Here is a 22454-nt window from a genome sequence, read left to right as displayed (position 1 = left end):
GTTATTGCAGAAATATATTATTACATTAAAGCGAAACTTGAAACGTTTCTTTGACAGTTAATTTCGTCTTAGAAGAAATGCAAAAAACGTGCTTTTAGATGCAAAAGGTCAGATTTGAAACCAGCGACTTACGATGCAATGCTGTTTTATCTTAAGTAAAAGTAGAGCTTTCCTTTAAATGTCAAATCTTTGAAACAGCAAACTGACCTTTGACTCTTTGCACTCTGAATATACGCGGTAGTGAAATTCGTAATTCGTGGTTTTCGGTATAATTATTTTAAATTATATATAAGAATGCGCAATTTCTGACGCAAAAATGTATTTAATTCGCATTTTTTAAAACAGGTGTGATGCAATTATTAATGATAAAATCCCTGTTTAGTTTTTTTTTTTTTTTGCAATATTTAATAGAGATATTTATATGACAAAATATGTACATTGCATAAATGATTCCTGTGAAGTATCTACTTACTTTTATTGTCTATTTAGTATAAAAATTACATTATTAAATTGTTAAAATTATTTTTATTTTAATTTCACGATTCTTCCAAGGGAAATTAAAGATATTTTAGCTGAACACCAAATTGTATTACTACAATAAAAACCCATTTTTCATTGTTTTAATTCCTTTAATATTCAGTTCTAATTATTTGTTTCACTTCATTTACCTTGTATATAATATTTATAGTAATATAAATTTAAGTAATAAAGAATCATAATAGTATTTTGATTTCTACTGAAATTGTGATGTTGGATCATAAATGAAAGGGAGTCAAATAAATAAACAGTAGTTTGAACAATATCTAATATTTTAAAAGGAAGAGGAATCCTTCCTATATAATGCAAAATTGTTATACCTCAATATAATGGTGTAATACAATAAGAAGGAGAAAAACCTCTTAAAAATGATTGATTGCCATCTTCTGCTATTTTGACTACCTGATAAATACAATTTCCATTCAATTTATTTTTAAAGAATCATTCTAGAAAGAAAATTTTTCTAAAAAAAAATAGTTAAATAAATTATCTTACACGCCAATCTTGATGTGAAGAGAAATATACTTTTATTTTATGTTAAAAGTGTTTGTAATTGAAAAAATTGTTGCAATAAATTTTAGATAAGCAAGTATCTCCAAAAAGAACATTTTCATTGTCTGAGCCAAGCAACATAATATAATTGTTTACTTTTTCATATTAGATTTTTTTTAATATCTCAAATTGATTTTAACTTTTTTTTTCTTTCATGAATTTTAAATATAACCTTTTAGACTAATTTTGATGAGATTTAAACAGATATACTATTGACTGATTAGAAAAGCATCCAATGACAAGAAAAAATGCCATTACTCGATGAACATGTATTTCGATAATAAGTTGAAAATTATTTTACCTTAAGCGAAAAGCTTGGTAATATGAACGGGTCTGTTTATTTTCAAGTATACAAAATATACAAAGAAAATGTATTATAATCATTGAAAGGTTCGAACTTAAGATTTGACGAATCTCCACGTCTCAAACCTCCATGATACTAAACAAAGGCATTCTTTTTTTTTTAATTTTATCTGTCTGCCTGGAGATACAATAACTCAAAGACGTTTTAGACAAGAAGATTTCAGGATTTCAGCCAAGTTCTGAGCGAAATCCATTCAAAGAAAGTTTCTCTATACGGTTGTAAGAGTACAAGTTATCACGATAGCTATAAGACGAAGTAAATAAATGGATAAAATTTTGTTCACAGATTTTGAACACCTAAGTGTAATATTGAAACAAATTTATATAAAATTTGTACAATTGTATTTGTATTTGTACAAAACTCCTATAAAAGGGAGAATTTAAAGAAATTACACGATTGATATTTTGATACGATTCGAAAAATTCTTTCAAACTATTGCTTTTCCTATAATTCCGATATTAGCCCAAAAGCGTGATGGATCTAGTGCTAATTTAACTCTAGGATTATCAATAATAATGTAAAAGACATTTCAAGAACCGTTTTCCCTTATAATATATCAAAAGGAATGATCAAACTGTTCTAACCAATAAATCGAGTTTGCTTGGCGAAATTGTAAACAACCGGATTAAACCAGATGTGTAAACGCATGCCCACAGAGATTACAGAACGTCTGTTTCAAAATAGGGTAATTTAAGAAAAGATCTAAGAATATCTAAGCGCATTGAGAAATATGTGAAATCGAATTCTGCATTTAAAATATTGAATAAATAATCCCGGAAGGAACTTTCTTTTTACATAAACAATGTTCAGAAACTATCGTAAAAGGGTAAGTAATTTTTTAGATTTCTTTTAATCTGGAATAATATTTTTTAAACATAAATCAAAAATCGAATTATTGTTTTATAATTCATTCCATTTAGTAACTGGCGAGAGGAAATTTAAGAGGTTTTTGAATGATTGGAGTTGCTGGAGGAATGCTGTTTCTTTCAAAATTTTTCCAAAATTCAGAGAAGATAACACTTATTATGAAATCATCGATTATATAGAGTTATTGAATTTGGATCAAGTCCATCATGATGATAACTTTGTGATAATACACATTCACGTGATTTGTTTTATGATATCTATGGAAAAGACTGTTTCTTAACAATTAGTTCCTACAAACAAGGCGCTACTGTTGCTTTAAAAAAATATTTTTCTACGTTTCGGGTAGACCTTATAGGCCTAATTTGAAGAGTCTTTATATTTCTGTCATTTTAAAATATGAGTAAAAAATGCTTTAGCGCGTGAAATAATTTCCTTCTGGTATATTTATTATTATTTTGAAATTTTTTATCAAAGTGCATTTATCTATAATGATTTTCTTTTTACTTTTCTGATTAACGATTATTTTAATTGGGACAATTGTTTTATTCGAACTTTATCTAATTTTGTGAATCAGTATAAGAGAAGTCAGCTTAAGAAATTGAACATTTTGAGTACCCTGTCACCCATATCTGTTTATCTGTTTGATAGCAAAAGCTCTAATTCAGTGCAAAATTCGATGTGAATAGAGCATACCTTTATTTAGTTTATCACCTTCTTTTATCCCGTTGTTCACTGTGTGAATCGCATGTGATTCACACCTATTATCTAATTAGATATTCTTTTCTCTACTACAATTAAGATATATCAAAGGAGTGCGTATCTTACAAGAGAGGAGTCGGAATTAGGCTCTTCTTTTCTGCACTTAAGATAGTAAAGAAGTAAGCATCGTATTAGATAATGGTCCGGTTCACAGACATGATTCATGGCAAAGAACATGTTAATACGAATATCATTGTAAAATTAAATATTTATATCTCATTCCACCCAATATAGAATTTTTTCAACATTTCAATCAATCCTAGTGACAGATCTTTCGTTTCTGGGATAATTATCATCTTTCATTCATTTCATTCAATTTCACCCAGCTCATGCCAATAAAAATATATTAATTGCTCTACTCTGGATTTTAAATGAGTTGATTTTTCTACTATAAGATACTAGCTCTATGGGACTGATTGAAATATTTAACCATTTTAAATGTATGCATTTTATTATTTCTTTCTTTTCAAAACTTTTATGCGAAGTTTTCAATTTATGAATACCAATGAAAAGTATTGATTAAAAAATTTTTTATTCAGTTCTCAAACAAAACTAAAAAGCATTGGAAATGGAAAAGCATAACTCGGAAGTTAAAGCTTAAAAACCAATGGGAAAAATGTTGAGAATTTTGTATGTTAAAAATATATTATTCAAAATAAATATTATAAACTATAAAATGTGGCAGTCTAGACGGGAGTACAAAATCTCATGCACATTGGTAGAGTATTTAAAAAACAACAACAAAAAAAAAATGGGAGTCTTAGATATAAATATATAGTAACATTAGACATTTTTTTATTGCAGAAGAATTATACTCTATCTATTATATTCATGAACATTTGAATCAAAACTAACCAATAAAATCAGCTTGAAACGAACAATGATTCCTTAAGAGGGAAAAATATATATATATCAAACATTAACAGAAATAAAAATTGCTGACCTTCGCTCATTCAACGTTGCTACAATCCAACATAAAATTTATAAATAAAATGAGAAGTTTATGTTTCCACAACTATATTTTATTCATGCTTCATTTTATTAAATCAGTCAATTTAAAGATAAAAAAATCTTATCTGCTAGACTTCAAAACAAAAATTGGGATTTCACCCACGGTAGTGACGCAGATAAAAGAGGTAAGGATATCTTTAACTTCTTCCAGCGTTACAAACAGAGATGGACGATTATATATACGCTGTGTACTTGCAGAGTAAGAAAGATCATATAATCTCCGGATCCAAAATAATTTTTTTTCCATATTTTAAGAAAAATAGTCCTCTATCAAATGAAATATTTTGCAATAAAGCGTCTTGTAAAAATAAAAATGTTGACAATGTTCTTCCATAATTAGTTAAGTTCTCTGTTTAGTTCATTTTTTTATTATTATTATCTAATTAGATGACATAGACAGTTTCGTGAAAGTGCTGTCTTACTGATTCAATTAAGAATTCATAGAATATTTCAGGTGTTCGTCAATAAAGTACAATTTTTGAAGCCATAATTCGTTGACTCTCGGACAAGGCAATGAATGGGTTAACCATGCAAGGGTTTCGAAAAAATAGTCATTTCTAAAATGCTTATGTTGTAATTTACTATGTCACATTCTAAGACTTATTAAAAAAAAGTGAAATCTTATTTAACTGTTAGTATTGGTTGAATTACTTCTTATATTATTTAAGGATTTGACGGGTTACTAATTCTATTTTCTTATTATTGAATTTTTAAAAAAAAAATACTGAGCTTACTAAGAAAAACTTAAAACCGATCATTCAAAAGCCTGAGTCTAGCAAACAATTCCTTTGATAGACTCAAATTTTCACTGAAAGCGTATTCAATTCACAGCCATGAAGTAGACTTTGGAAATTAATATATCTTACGTCTTCGTCGGTAATGCATAGGTTACTGATTTCCCAGGTTCAGGTTCTGTATCCTTTCAAACACACAAAATGCTTTTTTTTCAATCCTAGAAACTAATTGATTCAAGAATTTTAAATTTGATTCACCAAATTAAAAAGCTAACGTCTGTAAAATTAGATGTTTTACCTGATGCTGCTTCTTTACAAACCTATCAGATTAATTTTAAATGATCCGACTCTAGTTTCTTGACTTGCTTTTTCCTCAAAACTTACAATTTTTCTAAATTAGAAAGTACAAACATTTGTTTGAAGGACATTTTGAGCTATTCCTACCATAAAAAAAATTTAAACTCAATAAAATAAGTATCTATAAATAATACTTTATCATAGCCATAGTACTTGCAAATAACATTTATTTATGGAACATAATTTGGAGTAACATTTTGTTTAATTGCCATAGTACTTTAAAATAACATAGAAATAGCCATAGAATTGCCATAGTTCTTGCAAATAATAAAATAGAAATAGCCATAGAATTGCCATAGTACTTGCAAATAAAAGAATAGAAATAGCCATAGAATTGCCATAGTACTTGCAAATAATACAGAAATAACCATAGTATAGCCATAGAATTGCCATAGTACTTGCAAATAACATTTATTTATGGAACATAATTTGGCGTAATATTTTATTGTTTAATGATATAAGCAATGACATTTACCTTTAAATGACATTTTATATATAGATCGTAACTTCGAATAACATTTTAAACTTTTGTAATTTTCTGAAAGTTATAATTAATTGCAAATTCAAGAACATTTTATTTTATAGTAATATTCTAAATACTATATCTTCGAGCATCGTTTTAGCTGTTGAAAATACTTGCAAATAACATTATGCATATAATAAACTGAAAACTAACAAAAAGATTTTATTGAATCATCGCTAAAGCGACAAGGTTAGAAATAATTCATGGATTCATAGGAATCGTGACGAATTGTTCTGATTCAATATATTTTCATTTAAAATTATACTATATATATATTATAAATTATTCAATATTTACTACTTAAAATCCAAATATTCATTTAAAGTTCAAAAATTAAAGAAATAATTAAAAACAACGCAAATAATCCTGGAAAGAAGCATTAAGTTTTAAATATCAAATGTTATAAAATCACTTATAAAATAATACTTTTATAGTTATTAATTTTAAGAGCTCTAATAATATGTACTAAAAAGTATAATTAGTATAGTTCTAAAAAGTAATATTTTTTGTTTGATTATCTGCTTGAATATCAATTCCGCAAGATGTTGATATTATCTCTAAGCACTTTTGAATTAATCAGAAAATAAGGCTTAGAAATATGTCAAATCTTTTGCCTCTAAATTTTAAGTTTTCGAACTTCGCTTATGTTTTGTTTGTACATTTTATGTTTCATATGTTATGATACATTGATTGAATTCAATTCAGCATTCCAATTAATTTTTAACTTTTCTAAGCTAGAAACATATTAATGCGTAAAAATAAACTACAGAACTGACTTTTCCCACTCCAACAATGCATAATTAAATAGATTTATATACCATTTTCAAGGTAGATGAGGTTTATTTTGGGATGAATATTTTATACCGAGATCCGGTGACAAGGATGACATCTGAACTGCTATTTTATTATTTAATTAAGTTTGAGGCTTAGTTGGTTAACGAAAGGAATTCTAAAATGATTCTCTTCACTTACTCGTATTTCTTTAAACGGAAACTGCGTTTTCTGTAAATTTAATCCCTTACTCGTGTAATCTACTTTTGCTTTCTAATTAGATGGCATCTTTTATTTGAAAAATTTGTGGTTGTGTGAATCAACTGAAAGTGCATGATACAACTGAAATATTTATGAATTTCATGTATATATAAATTATTAACATCGGTGATCGACTTAAATTTAATCCATTAGTTGAAACATGTCATTATCAAATAACCATGCACAAACCATGCTTGGACAGCACGGTTATTAATTCGTTATTTAACAAGCAATAGCACCTACTTCAAGTATTAGAAGGAAAAAAAGAAGAAATTGAATTTTTCGTTACCAATAATGGATATTAATGATTTTTTTGTCACTTCTAGACAAATATAACGTTTTCGAGCCAGAAGAAAAAAAAATTGAAAATGACTCGTTATTGGATGCGAAAAATTCAATTTCTTCTTATTTTTATAAAACTTTTAATATTGAGATGGGTGGTTTTGCTTGTTAAGAAATGCATTGTTACTATGAGAATTTGAGTGGTCAAAAACACATTGATTGTAATTACTAAATTATGGAAAACATTTCCAAACTTTGCGAATTCAGTTTTATTATTATTATTATTATTAAAAATTTCATTCACTTCCTGACTTTACCAATAATGGATATTAATGATTTTTTTGTCACTTCTAGACAAATATAACGTTTTCGTAACGTAACGATGGGTGGTTTTGCTTGTTAAGAAATGTATTGTTACTATGAGAATTTGAGTGGTCAAAAACACATTGATTGTAATTACTAAATTATGGAAAACATTTCCAAACTTTGCGAATTCAGTTTTATTATTATTAACCGAAATTTCATTCACTTCCTGACTTTATGGTCTTTGCTTGAATCTTGCATAGTTCCACGTTTTGAATTGCAATGATAGTGCATTGTTTTAACCCTTTACACTGGCATGTTTTCTCTTTTGTCACCTTTCAAGACGGTGTATCGTTTTGACATTTTATTTATTTATTTTTAATTTTGATTGTTAAAAATACTTACAGAATGTTAAAAAGATGCAGATTCATTTTTCAAGCAAGTTGAAATTAAAACAGTTGCATGCATTTATATTTTGGTGTAATAAACAGGTCCATGTAATAAGTGAATAATTATGCATCGAATTACTTTTCCGAGTGCAAAGGGTTAATATTTTTCGGGATTAATTATCAGTTAACTAATCTCATCAAACTTTAAACCCTTATAATAGATGGCTTCTGTTAATAAATTTGGAAAAAATGATATAAGAAGGAGTTATTAATTGCAAAAATTAAAAAAATATATATAAATAAAAAATAAATATTTCAATTTTTAAATAAATTATAATACATTGATTTAAGTGGAAATTTTAAATAATAGGTTATTTTATCTCATATGACTTCCCCTAGCAATTTTCTTTTTATGCTTATTTTTACAAAAAAAAAAAAAAACTAAATACAGGAGACTTTTTTGAATAACTTTCTTGCTTGTGCCATAATAGTTTATCCCCCTTTCTCAACATAAAAAAAATCGGTATCGAACAAAACCAAAAGCGTCACGAATATTGAGATTAGTATTTTCAGTAACACACATGAGAGTTTTGTGCTTCGTAACAAAATTTTAAAAATCTAGTATGCATATTGCTCTTTTTTTTTCGAATGAGTATTGTCACAAAATTTGTAGAAGAGTTACAATTTTAGAAACAAGATCACATACCAAATTTCATTTATATAAATAATTGCGTTTTAGAGATATAGCATTTACGTGTGACAGGTAGAGAAGAAGTGGACAGATTTGATTCAAAATCTAATTCTGATATACATTTTTAATTGCTAAAATAGTGTACCAAATTTTATCCATCTAGCTCTTTGTATTTTAAAACTATCGTATTTACTTTCTCTAAGTTAGACGGATAAACTTTCAATGAATGAATTTAGCTGAAAATATAGAAATACAAATAGAAATTACAAATTGTAAAAGAGTTTTGATGTTATCTAGTTCCCAGAGAGAGCGGCAGACAGACAGACTTAATTCCAAAAATGTGTTTTTGCAATCAAAGAGGACTGAAACATGGAGATTCATCAAAATTTAATTCGAATTTTCGGAGGATAACAATATTTTCTAATTGCGTATCTCCTAAACGAGACGGCAAAAAATCTTATGAATTATAAAAAAATAAAATAAACCTCAGAAGGTTAAAGGAATCTTATATTTAAAATATATCCATTTGTGTTGTAACACACTCTGTTGCGGTTGGGTTGCTACCATATCTTAATTAGGCAGTAGGCATTTATTCGAGGAAATTAATCTCATAGGTTTTAGTTCGTAATATTTGGTCTGTGTGTTATCTATTCGTTTGTTTAAAGCACGAACTTTTTTAGTTACCACATTTTTTTTAACTAAATGGTAATTTTAAAGAGGATTCATTTTTTTCTAATTTAAATTTATTATCAACTTATTATTGGGTAACCAACTTGTTCCCTGAAATGTTGGTAATACTTAATTTCGTTTAAGTCGTTTAGATATAACTTCATGTCCATAATTCCGTTAAATTATGAAACATTAAAGCCGTCCTATTTTGGCTTGCATATCCTGTCTGGGAACTTATGTTCTGTGTGTAAGATTCTTATGAGATTAGTCCCATTGCATCATAGCATTATTAAAAGCGTCATTGCACCGTCCATTTAAATTTTGCAATATAATAATTTTACTTTTGTTTATTCATCTAGGAAACTAAGTAAGTATTAAACAGATTTCTTCTTTAGCTTTTAACAACGGAAGAAAATCACGTAATAAGACATTTGACGTAAAAGGTATGAATTCTAGGGAGTGATGAAATCTATTATTAAAAACTAAACGAAAGGAGATATTTTTAAACATTGTTAATAATCAGGAAATATTTGTACAACTATTAAATTGGTGTCATTTAAAAAGCAACTTTTTAAACTCAGAAATGGTGTAAAATTCATTTTTATGCAATAATTGGAAGATGTTGCGCAGAAACACCAAAATTCATCTTAATTTTCAAATAAAATTTCAAACATCACTCCGAATTTCTGCCGTCCAATGTATACATACGCCAAATTTGGTGACTGCAGATCAAACGATCTAAACTGTACAGCGCCAACATACACACAAACACACGTCACCTTTATTTTTGTTAGATTCCTATAATAACGCACAACTTGCATGTTATATTTCTAATTAATAATTGTAATAAAATTTAAATTGTTTTATAAAGATATTGTAATTATAAAATAATCATGGGGCTTATTATATTTTAGAGCATTTTATAATTACGTAAATAAACAATACAATATAAATCTCCATTTTTCATATAGTTGCAATTATATTGTGTCTTCGTTCATTGCTTAACGCACGAAGGTACAATATATTGAACGAAGCTTAACTCTGGGGGTAATTTTCCCCAGAGATGTCGGAACATGCATTCATAAAAGAGAAGATACTGAGATATTTCAGTTCATTCAACACACAGCCTCTGCAATGTGAACTAAGGAAGAAATCGCAAATCACAATTTATGGAAATAATGGGTCATCTAAAAGTGGTTATATCGTCGTCACTTTAGCTCCGGGACATTTCGACCCGTCCAGGGATTTCCGCGATTCAGAACTCGCATTTCCATCTTGCGGTTTATGCGGAGAAATGAATATTTGGTAATAAAATTTTAATGTTGCTTTTTTTCCTTGAATTATTGTTGAGGTGTGTAATTTATACTTTGAAACTTATATTATTTCAAAACTCGATCATTATTTCGAAATTACCCTGGATTGTAATTATTACATTTAAGGTTCCAATAAAATTATGAATAGGAGAAATTATTGTGGCTTGATCCTAGATCATTTTCTCAAATTGTGAGAGCTTATAATCTATTATCCGTTATTTTATCTTTGCTCATTTATGTTGCTCCTCGTGAAACAAAATAAATATAACAAATAAATATTAAGGTGTAATTGGAAATTAGCAGCAATAAACAGACAACAAATCACTAATTAAATAACAGTACTCCGTGGCACTAACTTGTAACGTGATAAGCCCTGCAAGAAGAACATAATTCTCTTATGAGTGCCTAGTCTTTTAAAAATTCCTTATAGAGTGTGACATTATACACAGAGGAATCACCAGAAGAGTGCCAAGATATCGATTTTCTAATATGGATAAGGCCGTAATTTTTGAATTTTCCAGAACCTTCATTTTTGCTGCAAAATTCATCATGATAACCACAATATTAGTCACTAGTTATCTCAAAAATTGAAGATTAGGGATCTAACATCAATTCAGCATCCATTAAGAATCCTTGTAAATCACTCCTTCCAGCGATGGAAACGAGGCAAAAAGGCGCAATTATAGATTCGTAGCAGCACATCTAATTTGATGCAATAATCCTACAAAGTAAATAAATCAAATCGTGCAATTTTTCAGTTATTTATTGGAGTGAAATTTTCATTCTATTATAAATTTCAAAGTTGGAAATGGAAATTACTCGTTTGAGACATTAGTTATGATAACTTCATTAAATCAAGTAAAATTTCTAAATTTTCAAGGCACAATTTAATATTTAAGATCAAGATAACAATCAAATAGGAGCCTTAAATTCAAATCTTTCAAACGTTTGAAATAATGTCGTTATTTTCTTGATTGAATTCCAAAGAAATGAAACAAAAGCATATCATATTTTTTCTATTTTCAGGGGAAAATATTCGTAACATTATTATGACCTTAATGATTGTGAATAAAAGTTAAACCGGAGACCCAGAAAATCCAAAACTTGCTTAAGAAGATTAAGGGGCTTTTGGAATCTGAATATTTCATTACCTTCATGCTAATGATTAAGGAAACCGAAATTCCTTCAACTATATCCATTAATATCAGAACTATCTGCTTTAAATGAATTCTTTGGAGAATAAACCTTCCAGCTTTTGTTCTGGGATTGACGTTGATGGTATTCAAAAAGGGGAAATTAACTGTTCTTGAACTACTGAGGAACGCTAAATAATGCAAATGGGAAAAATTAAATTGTTTATGCCCCTTTGCTTTTCGTTTTTTATTAGTTTGTTTATATAGTGGTTGCGATATACAGAGTGAATTGCAGAAAATAACAATACTTTCTTCTGAATTATTCTAAAAACTTTTAAAGAAAAAATTTGCGGATCTTTAAATTGTGCTTCGTGTGTTGGGATAAATAGGAAATCCACTAGATGAATCAGTGTAATCTAACGAATCACAATTTTTCACTAGAGCTGTTAATATCTAAGTTTGCTTTTGTCAATAGAGAGTTCTAAGTTTTTGCTCTTAATTTTAAGCATGTCTTCCTTGAAGCGCTTGGGTGCCTATTTTTTGTTTTCAATTTATAAATGATATAACTAATTATATTTTTCAATGATAAAAACATGTTTCCTTTTTTTGTTTATATCTTTATGAAATTGTGAACTTTTAAACAAGAGTTTTGAGAAACAAAAGGAGATTATTATAATTATTGAAAAATTGCTAAAGAGCAGACTTGCTCGTTTCTTTCTTTATATAAAATAAAGAAATTAAAAGCTTCATAACTCGGTCAGTTTTGGTTCAAGAACTTTCTTTTTTTTTAATTTTGTATGCCAACATTATCTTACTTTATACGACTAATAATATCTGGAAAAATGTATAAAAATTTAGATTGTTTTGAAAAAGTTTTCGGGACTATATTTATTGGCACAAATAAGATATAAGCTTTGTACGTCATTAATTTTTTTAACTGGAAGTGTAGTCTTTCCTTAACGATTTAGAATTTAGCTACTGGACAAGGAATAAAGTTGGACATCTTATATGCCAGCGATATACCATGAGAAATAAGTGAAACATGTCATAAGAAATAAGTGAAAAATGTTATAAATATTCAATAAATATTTAAAACTGCAGTTTTTCTTTTTTCTTAAGAATAAATATGAATATAATATAACTAGTGTGATTATAGTAAATTAACTAATGCCTGTTTTCACTAGTTAAATAGTTAGGGATTTTTTCTATTCCATTTTTAAATCTTATGTTTACCCTTGAGATTTCCAGCTTAAAATTAAATCTGTAAATATTTTCCCTTCTTTTCGAAAACAGTGCACCTTAATTGTTATTCTTTGATGTCCTAGCTTTGAGAAGAGTCGAAAGCATTGCAGGAATTCTTGCGCGACTTTTAGTTTTGGGTTGCCCAACTGATTAAAACAAATAAACCAGCAGAGGAAACAGCGAACTGGCAAAGTTATAGTAAACAACTAATTAAAATCCCCTAGACATCAGGTAAACAACTTCTCGTTTGTCTGAAAATGCGCCGTAAATTCTTTAGAAGACGAAGCAAGAAAAAGCAGAACTAATCAAAGATTAATGATAAATTTAAATCCACTTGAGAAATGATTTGGAACTAAAATATTAATACTCAGCAGAATTAACTTCTGTTGAATTTTTAATGACAGAAAGCAGAACTCGAACAAAGTTGTGTAATTTAAAAGGAATTTCGAAGAATCTTTTGAAATTTTTCATATAATTTCTATTTAGTTTATTTCTTAAGAAATTTTAACTAGTTTGAAAATCATTTATAACATTGATTGGTCCGATATCATCAAATTTTAAATACTAAAAATTTTTGCAAATCATTCGTAATAGAATATATTTTTAAATGCAATAATATTTCTGAAAATATTCTAATGTAGAAAATTGTATTTTTGATTCGTTTTTTTCTTGGGGGAGGGGGGTTAAATTTTATTAGTATCTTGACTAAGCTTGCGAAAATGAACTTTCATTTTTAGCATATATAAATTTTTTCATTTGCTTACAATATAACGTATCTATTTAAATTTCATTTAAATATACGACTATGTTTGGGATAAATATTTTTGAAAACTATTATGAAATTTTAGTTAAGTTTATACATAAAATAGCCTGAAAAATTGCTTAATTTTTGCCTTTTATTGATAGTTATAAAAATGCGGATTTCTTTTTATTATTATTATTATTAAAAAGAAGTACAGAGCAAAAATTGTCTAATGTAAAAGTGTATCGTATGATGTGTTCAAAAATTAGGAAGTAACTTCGAAATTTTTTTATTACCTTTATAATATTAACTTTTATCTGATTTAAGAAATCAGCTTTATTTTTTCCCAAACTTTAAATACCAGAGTTTCAAATGAAAAATAATATGGAATTTGCAATTCCTTCCTATTATAAAGTATTTAAAAAATGAAAACTTTTTAAATGAATGTATGCTGTTCGTTTCAGTATTCTGAGACAACCACTTTTCGGCGGTTCTATCTCACTAAGGGGTGACACACGGAAGGCTGTTGTGCTCATAAATTTGGAGATAGCTTCTTAAACTCATTACTTTTTATCTGAATAAAGAAATAAGCCGTATTTATATAGAACTTTAGAAATAGATAAATTTTAGAGAAACTTTAAATATCGGTGTTTCAACTGATAAAGATCATGAAATTTGTAATTCCTTCCCATTCTAAAGTATTAAAAATAATATAAATATTTTAAATGAACTTATCTTTTGTTCAAGAGCTGCAGTATATTGGAAGGAATTCTTTAAAAAAAATCTGAATTTTTAAAAAATACGTATTGGATTTTAATGTATGTATTTTTTTTTGTTAGAAACAACATTTTAGAAATTATGAAATATATTTAACGTTATAAAATGGCATTAAAGCGTGAATTATGCAAATATAAAAGTCAATTATGCAAATATAAAACGGCAATTTTCGAAAAAAATGAGCTTAGAAACAAAATTAAAGTGGTTTCATAAAGGCGATTTTTCAGAACTGTATTAAATATATAAAAAATGCTATTTCCGGCAAAAATGTTTTTTTTTAATGTTGTCATCTACATTAAACATTGTGATAGTTTCTCTATTGTAAGAAAAATCCCAATTTCTTTTTTAAAATTAAAATAATAATAATAATACTTTAATGAATTGAGTAAGTTATGAGACCAGGCCGAAGTTCAACATAACCAACCAGCGAACAATGCATCTACGTACCAATTGAGCGCTGCTGGGGAATTTTTTATCAAATTTATATAAATAAAGCAGAAATTCTTTAATTTAAAAGTTCACAATAATTCGATTGTTTATTTTGAAATATTAAATAATTAATAGCAATTAGTTATCAAACAATAATAATTAAAATAATTATTAAACGAAATATCTATTACCGATTTTTCGAACGTGTTTCTTTTATGTTGCGGACACTGGCTCAATTAATTGAAATGTTCTTAAGAAGCCTAAATGGCAATTTCATTCTATAATATTAAATTACGAGAATGTTCCACCCCCCCCCTCCATATATACCAGTGTGTTTCTACATAAATATGCCCCATTTAATACATCGAAAGTTAATATGTAGTGGAAAATATTCTTCCTCAAATATTATAAACGATTTTTAATTTATACCCAATTAGAAGTTTCAAAAAAAGAAAAAACATGAACATGTTTAAATGCAAAAACATTTATAATGATGAGTACCATTACAGTTACATGCAAGGAAGACCAGTAGAAATATCTCCCCCCCCCATCATTTAATCGTATGTTTGCAAAAAACAGAAATTTTTCATTTGATTTATTTTTATACTAATAATAAATTATTTGAACTTTTAAAGCAAAGATAATAAGCCACAACTATTGCCATAAAAAATTTCTAAACACAATTTAAAAATCAAAATATTTTATTTTTGCGATTAAAATTTTATTTACTTCAAGCTTTTTGATAAATTGAAATTTGCAATTTTTGAAAAAAAAATTAAATAGATTATTTTTAACTTTTAGTATTGTAATAAAATCGTGTTTTCAAGATCATTTTAATTTGTAATATTTCTTTAGAATTAAAATGAAATTGAAAAAATACATTAATTTAAGTCCAAATTAAAGTTATTAAATAAGCAGAAGACACTTTTTACTTTCGCGCATTTAAAGAACACAAAGAAAAAATAAAGTAACCGCCAAAAAATTCGCTATCGTGATTTTCACTGAATTCGTTTGAGGAATCTCTAGATCTTAGATTTCCTTGAGTTCAAAAAAACATTTTCTTAATTATGTCTCTTTGCATCTTGTTTGACAAAAGAACTTGGAACATTAAAAACTTCGAAAAGATGTCGAATTCGAAAAAGACTTCGGACTCGACATCTGAAACTTTATATGCGATTTTATAACCAAATTTTACATTTCTGTCAAAATTTGAATGATATTCATTCTTAGGAAATTTGCTTGTTTGTTTAAGAGCATGTGAACACGATAACACCGAAACGAAAATGTTAAAAGCTAAATGAAAACAACTCGATGTATAATTTTAGAACCTAAAGTGCATAAACAACTACTTGGACCCGCCCGAAGGTACACGAGTAAATCTGAATGACCGGACCACCTCGACAATCTTGGCGAGACTATGGTTGCTTCCTAATGATTGGTACAACAAATGGTTAATTCCTAATGATTGGTACAACCAATGGTTAATTCCACATGATTTGTACAACCAATGGTTAATTCCTAATGATTGGTACAACCAGTGGTAAATTCCTAATGATTGGTGCAACCAGTGGTTGATTCCTAATGATTGGTACAACCAGTGGTTGATTCCTAATGATTGGTGCAACCAGTGGTTGATTCCTAATGAATGGTACAACCAGTGGTTGATTCCTAATGATTGGTACAACCAGTGGCTAATTCCTAATGATTGGTGCAACCAGTGGCTAATTCCTAATGATTGGTACAACCAGTGGTTGATTCCACATGATTTGTACAACCAATGGTTAATTCCACATGATTTGTACAACCAATGGTTAATTCCACATGATTTGTACAACCAATGGTTAATTCCTAATGATTGGTACAACCAGTGGCTAATTCCTAATGATTGGTACAACCAGTGGTAAATTCCTAATGATTGGTGCAACCAGTGGTAAATTCCTAATGAATGGTACAACCAGTGGTTGATTCCTAATGATTGGTACAACCAGTGGTTGATTCCTAATGATTGGTACAACCAGTGGTAAATTCCTAATGATTGGTGCAACCAGTGGTTGATTCCTAATGATTGGTGCAACCAGTGGTTGATTCCTAATGATTGGTGCAACCAGTGGTTGATTCCACACAATTTGTACAACCAATGGTTAATTCCACATGATTTGTACAACCAATGGTTAATTCCACATGATTTGTACAACCAATGGTTAATTCCTAATGATTGGTACAACCAGTGGCTAATTCCTAATGATTGGTATAACCAGTGGCTAATTCCTAATGATTGGTACAACCAGTGGCTAATTCCTAATGATTGGTGCAACCAGTGGTAAATTCCTAATGATTGGTGCAACCAGTGGTTATTCCTAATGAATGGTACAACCAGTGGTTGATTCCTAATGAATGGTACAACCAGTGGTTGATTCCTAATGAATGGTACAACCAGTGGTTGATTCCTAATGATTGGTACAACCAATGGTTGATTCCACACGATTGGTATAAACAATGGTTGATTCCACATGATTTGTACAACCAATGGTTGATTCCACATGATTGATACAACCAATAGTTGATTCCACATGATTGATACAATTAATAGTGTATTCCCAATAATCCTGTGGTACAACTTGTGGTTATTCCTAAGCAGGTCACGGTACAACCCTTCCCGTAGGAGGCATGCCCCATTATTGGTAGGTATACCTGACCCCACACTATTTCCATACCTACAACGGCGGCGAAACCCAACCATGATCCTGGAAGCTTCTTCCCCCCATTTCTGAGATTCCCCCACTTGGATAGGACCTACAGTGTATATCCGTTTCAAATTTGGAACAAAATACGTCAACAGGTGGATAGTCTATCGGTTTGTTCATTCGCATACATGTAAAGGCAATGCAAACGCTATAATTTGTAATTGTACGCTAATAAAATTATAATTTTATATTAAATTTTAGGTTTTTTTTTTTTTTTGTCTAAAGAAAAGGATCAAAATGTATACTAGATTTTTTCCCCCTTCACAATACCACGAATGACAAAACGCTCAAATACGGGACTCTGAAAATAAGAATCTGAGCTCTAGTGGTTCTTCATAGCCTGATCCAAAATCCATCATTTTATTTGGAAAAAAATGGGGAAAACAGTTTTTTTAGGTATAAAATTTCAAAGAAACTAACTACTCCGTTGGTTTTTATTATACTTCATTAATTCAATGAAATTTTTATATCTGCCTTGCGAGAAGTTCTTTATTAGCCTCAACTAGAGAAATTACAATGACAACACTGGGATTAGCCATTAAATTGCAGTAAATAAAATTTAGAGGACTTTGCTCTTCGCGCGAGGACGCTAAAGTTAATTCTAACTAAATGAATTAAGCTTATCCCTCCGTCGGGTTAATTGGCAATGGAGCCTTCAAACGACTGCTGGAGCCGAACGAAAACTCAATTCCTCTGAGAGAATGTACTTCACTCCCAAAGATTAGGCATACTGATAATCTAATTCATTGGAACATCCCTAAACTATTTCCTGAAAACCACTTAAAAGGCGAAGGGATAAATGTAAATTAAAGCAAGATGCTAATTGTTTAAAAAGGATATGGTCTCTCAAAAATTTCTTCTTTTTTTATTTGCAGAAAGTGTACCTGATGGATGTTAAATTATATTTAAAACGATAATAGAGAGTCTAAAGGAACAAACTCGGAATTTCGGTTTTAATACAGCTTAAAAAATCAAAATGGCTGTCCAATTATTGATTGCAAAATCCATGGAATTCACATTTGCCTTTGAAATTCTCCCATCCATTGACCATCGCTGAAACATTCAATTCTTTTGAGTATCAAGTTTGAGAAATAATTTCGAAACAATTGTTGACAATATTTGTGATAAATTTTGGTTCATTTTATAATGAAAAATTCAACCTGATTGCAAATAGAAAACTTGATTGAAGTCCCAGTATTTAGATTTTTAATACTACTTAAAATCTTTCATATATGTAAATATCCTACAAGTCATGGGTAGCTACAATGGTCAATCCTCAAAATATTTCGCGTATTCCCTAATAAAGGTGTTATCTCTCAATTCTCATGCATAAAAATTGGAGACTTGTACGCCAGAAGGCCATAAACGTTCGGAGTATTCAAATATCTATTTTTTTTTTTAATTTTTCACATGAGCGCTTAGTGCTTTGTCATCTAAAGATAAAAATCAGTTATGTAATTTGCTCTCCGCATTTTCGACCAGTTGAAATTAAAATGTCATACAGAAATGCAATGTTAGTAACAAAATGCTATTTAATATTTTTGAGCTAACGTATTTATAAGATGTGGATGCATGTTAATGCCTGCAGAATACATGCAAATGCCTACAGAATGCATGTAGATGCCAACGGATGGTCAGCATTTTAGATTTGATTCAACATTTGTTCGGATCTTTATTTTAGATGTTAAAATTGTGTGCCAAGATTTATTCATCTTGTTCTTTATGTTTTGCATTTATTATGTACTCTTGTACTCTGACAATCGGACAGGCAGACTTCTGAATAAACTTCGCTCAAAATTTGAAAGAAATCTATAAAAAGGAAGTAAAATCTTAAAAACTTCATTTCATCCTCCTAGCTTGAAACTTTTTTTAAGTTAGCGCGTTAACAGACTAACAGGAATAATTCTAAAAATGCATTTTTCGGATTTGTGGTAATCTGAAAATGGAATTCATCGATTTTTTTTTTTTTTCGATTAATAGACTGTTTTTGTATATTACATGCAACGATAAAATAAAACGCAATAGTTTCTTCGTTCTATTCCTAACCACTTCATATCCACTGTGGAATGTATTCACAAAACAAATTCTAACTGTATTGTAGGAGCAATGCATTATTCAGAATGTTGAACTCATTTGCATTTGTAAACTGACACTCTCTTCGTAAGAAAATTGCACACTTTGTACTGCGTGATTTTAGTTACTGCTAAATTGATATAGGACATTTTCCTTCATTGACACTTATCTATTTTTAGTACCATCTTAAACACTTCTGGGGAGAAAGTGTGAATTTATTGCGTTAAAATTTGTTTTTCCATGTTTATGTAATAGATAGAAATAGTTATATTATGCATCAATAGATGGCGCCCTGTAAGATAACGCTGATCCTTCACCTCTGGGTTTGTTCTGCATCACCATCTATTTTTATTTTAAAATGAATCTTGACTAATCTAGTTAAAAATATAAATAAAACATAATATAAAATGTATTGCTAACTTCCAAAATGATTTTATGTTATTATATTGTTGCAGTAATTTATAATTAATTACATGTTAAATAACCTCACAATATTTTTGAAAGTTAAAAAATCATGACTAGAACTGAAAATCTACTCCCCAATTCTCCGATCGAAAGGATTTGGCTCCGGATTTTGATGCTAAGATTTTAGTTTCTGAATCGAAGTTAATTCCTAGTTTGAAGCCCGATTCCACTTCAGAACCATGATGCTGAAATCAAGCCTGATACTGAATCAATCCCACTAGTGTGATGCCGAAATTTCGAGAGGAGATGCCACCTAAAGTGACATTCCTTTCATCTGACTACAGTTCAACATTCTACAGTCCACAAAGTTCTCGTGTTGCTTCAAATAGTAACTAAGTTAAATGAAGCAAAATCAACAAGCACTTCGTTATTTTAATTAAGGAAAAGCAGAGTTTTAAAATAACTTCTTTATTTAAAAAAAAGGATCACTCTATGAGTTATGTTATTAATGTAAATTAAAATATGCAAAATTAATATAATTAATGTAAATTAAAGTATCAAAGCATTTGGTATATAAATCAAATGAACGCTTGAAACAAGATAAATAAAAATAGTTTACTACTAATAAATATCAAAAAGTTTTTTTTTAAAAAACGCTTTTATCAGTGTATTAAAAATGGAAAATAACTTCATGAAAAATCTGGAGTCAAAAAAATTATAAAGCTTGATGTACTGATAAGAAACCTTTAATTAGGCTGGAATCAAAATCACATTCATTGTTTGTTTTAATTTTTAGATAATTAATGTTTGTTTTTGTTTGTTTCTTATGATATTCATTGTGGCTTTTAGAGCCTTCTGCTGTTGTTTTCAATCTGAGCATTTTTACGATTTTTCTTTGGACCTCCAGATTTTTTATTTTTAAAATTCTCTTTTATAGACTGATTAATGCATTTCTTAAGAAGTATTTTGTATCAATCATTTTCGATTTTTAGTCTTTATTTCTTAAAAAGGGAGTAAATTATTTTAACCTTATCCGAGAATCGAATGTAAATCAAAACTATTCCAAATTGTACAGATTTTTTAACTTTTATATCAATACTATAAATAATGAGGGCCTTGGACGACTAACCGAAATTAATAAGGTTTATCGCTTAAGTTTTCAATTAAATATTTTACGTAATTTACTTTTAATGACTTCTGCAGCAAAATATTTTTTAAATTCCGATTTTATAGATATATAATTCATACTATTTTAGTAGCATTACACTTTCCATTTTGAGTTTTCCTGAATTTCTGTGAGTTCTCCTAAAATTCTATAAAACTTTGGTACACTCTGCTATTTATAGCTTTTTAACAATGCAACCTGATTTCTAATTTTCTGATTTTCAACCTGATTTTAACAATGCAAAAATCAGCATTTTCCTTCGTGTTAATAGTACTTTAAATATAAATTGCATTTTTTTTCCGAATTCTTTTCAAAAACAAGGAAATATGTTGCTTGTTTTCCAAAACTCCTCTTTGCTAATAGTGATTTGTGTCAAGAATAGAAGTTAAATTTCACTATTTCTCAGATTTCACTATTTATATATTAATATCAATAGTAATTCGGATTGTAAAGCACAAAAGAAAAAATATCAATAAGATGTATAATGAATCTTATCAGTAACTTTGGTGTTCTTCTAGAATTCTTATATCTTTGCATTATCGTCTATAATACGTTTAATATTCGTTTAGAATTCTAATGTATTTTTGTATTCTTATATTTTGTCTGCTTATGCTTCATATATTTTTAAAAATTAATTACATATAGAATAAAATTAGAAGACACAAAATTAGTATAATACTTTGACTTTTAAGATAATGCAAAAATGATTTTTGTACTGCAATCTTTCCAGAAGTTATAGCGAAAAAACGCCAAATTTCAATTAAAAAACTAATTAAGTTTTCAAACAAAATCGCCTCTGCATATTCTCACCTTCCAAATTACATATGTGCAAATTTCTTAGTTGTAGATTAAACAGTCTAACCTATTGATAGCCAACACACAGGCATTCTAAGATGAATTTATTCAAATAATATGATTGATTCAAAGATTATATAAAATTTCACCATACAGACTTCATTACTTTCTATTAATATTCCAGACCACTAAGAATAAATATTCTAATTTGCGCCTAATCTATATATTTAAGATTCTTTTAAAATGATAAAGATTCTGATTCCCTTTGGTCATATTTTAATTATAAGAATATTTTTTTTTATTCTTACCTTTTTATAATATTCTTTCTTATTATCAAAAATATTAATATTAAAACAAAACCTTAAAAGTACGAAATTCTAATCTAAATACTCCGAATAAATTTTAAACGCATTTGTAATAAGTCTTAGTTAATTTTAATTAATTATTTAAAAATTTCTTAAGATTACATTATGTCTTAATTTCTTTAAAATATTCTTTTGCTTTCCGATAAAAATATTTAATAAATTTTATTCCGATATAATATTATTTCTATTCTAATAAAATAT

Source organism: Argiope bruennichi, chromosome 8 (genome assembly GCF_947563725.1).
Source record: "Argiope bruennichi chromosome 8, qqArgBrue1.1, whole genome shotgun sequence".
NCBI classification, from domain to species: Eukaryota; Metazoa; Arthropoda; class Arachnida; order Araneae; family Araneidae; genus Argiope; species Argiope bruennichi.
This window is presented reverse-complemented; position numbering follows the sequence as displayed.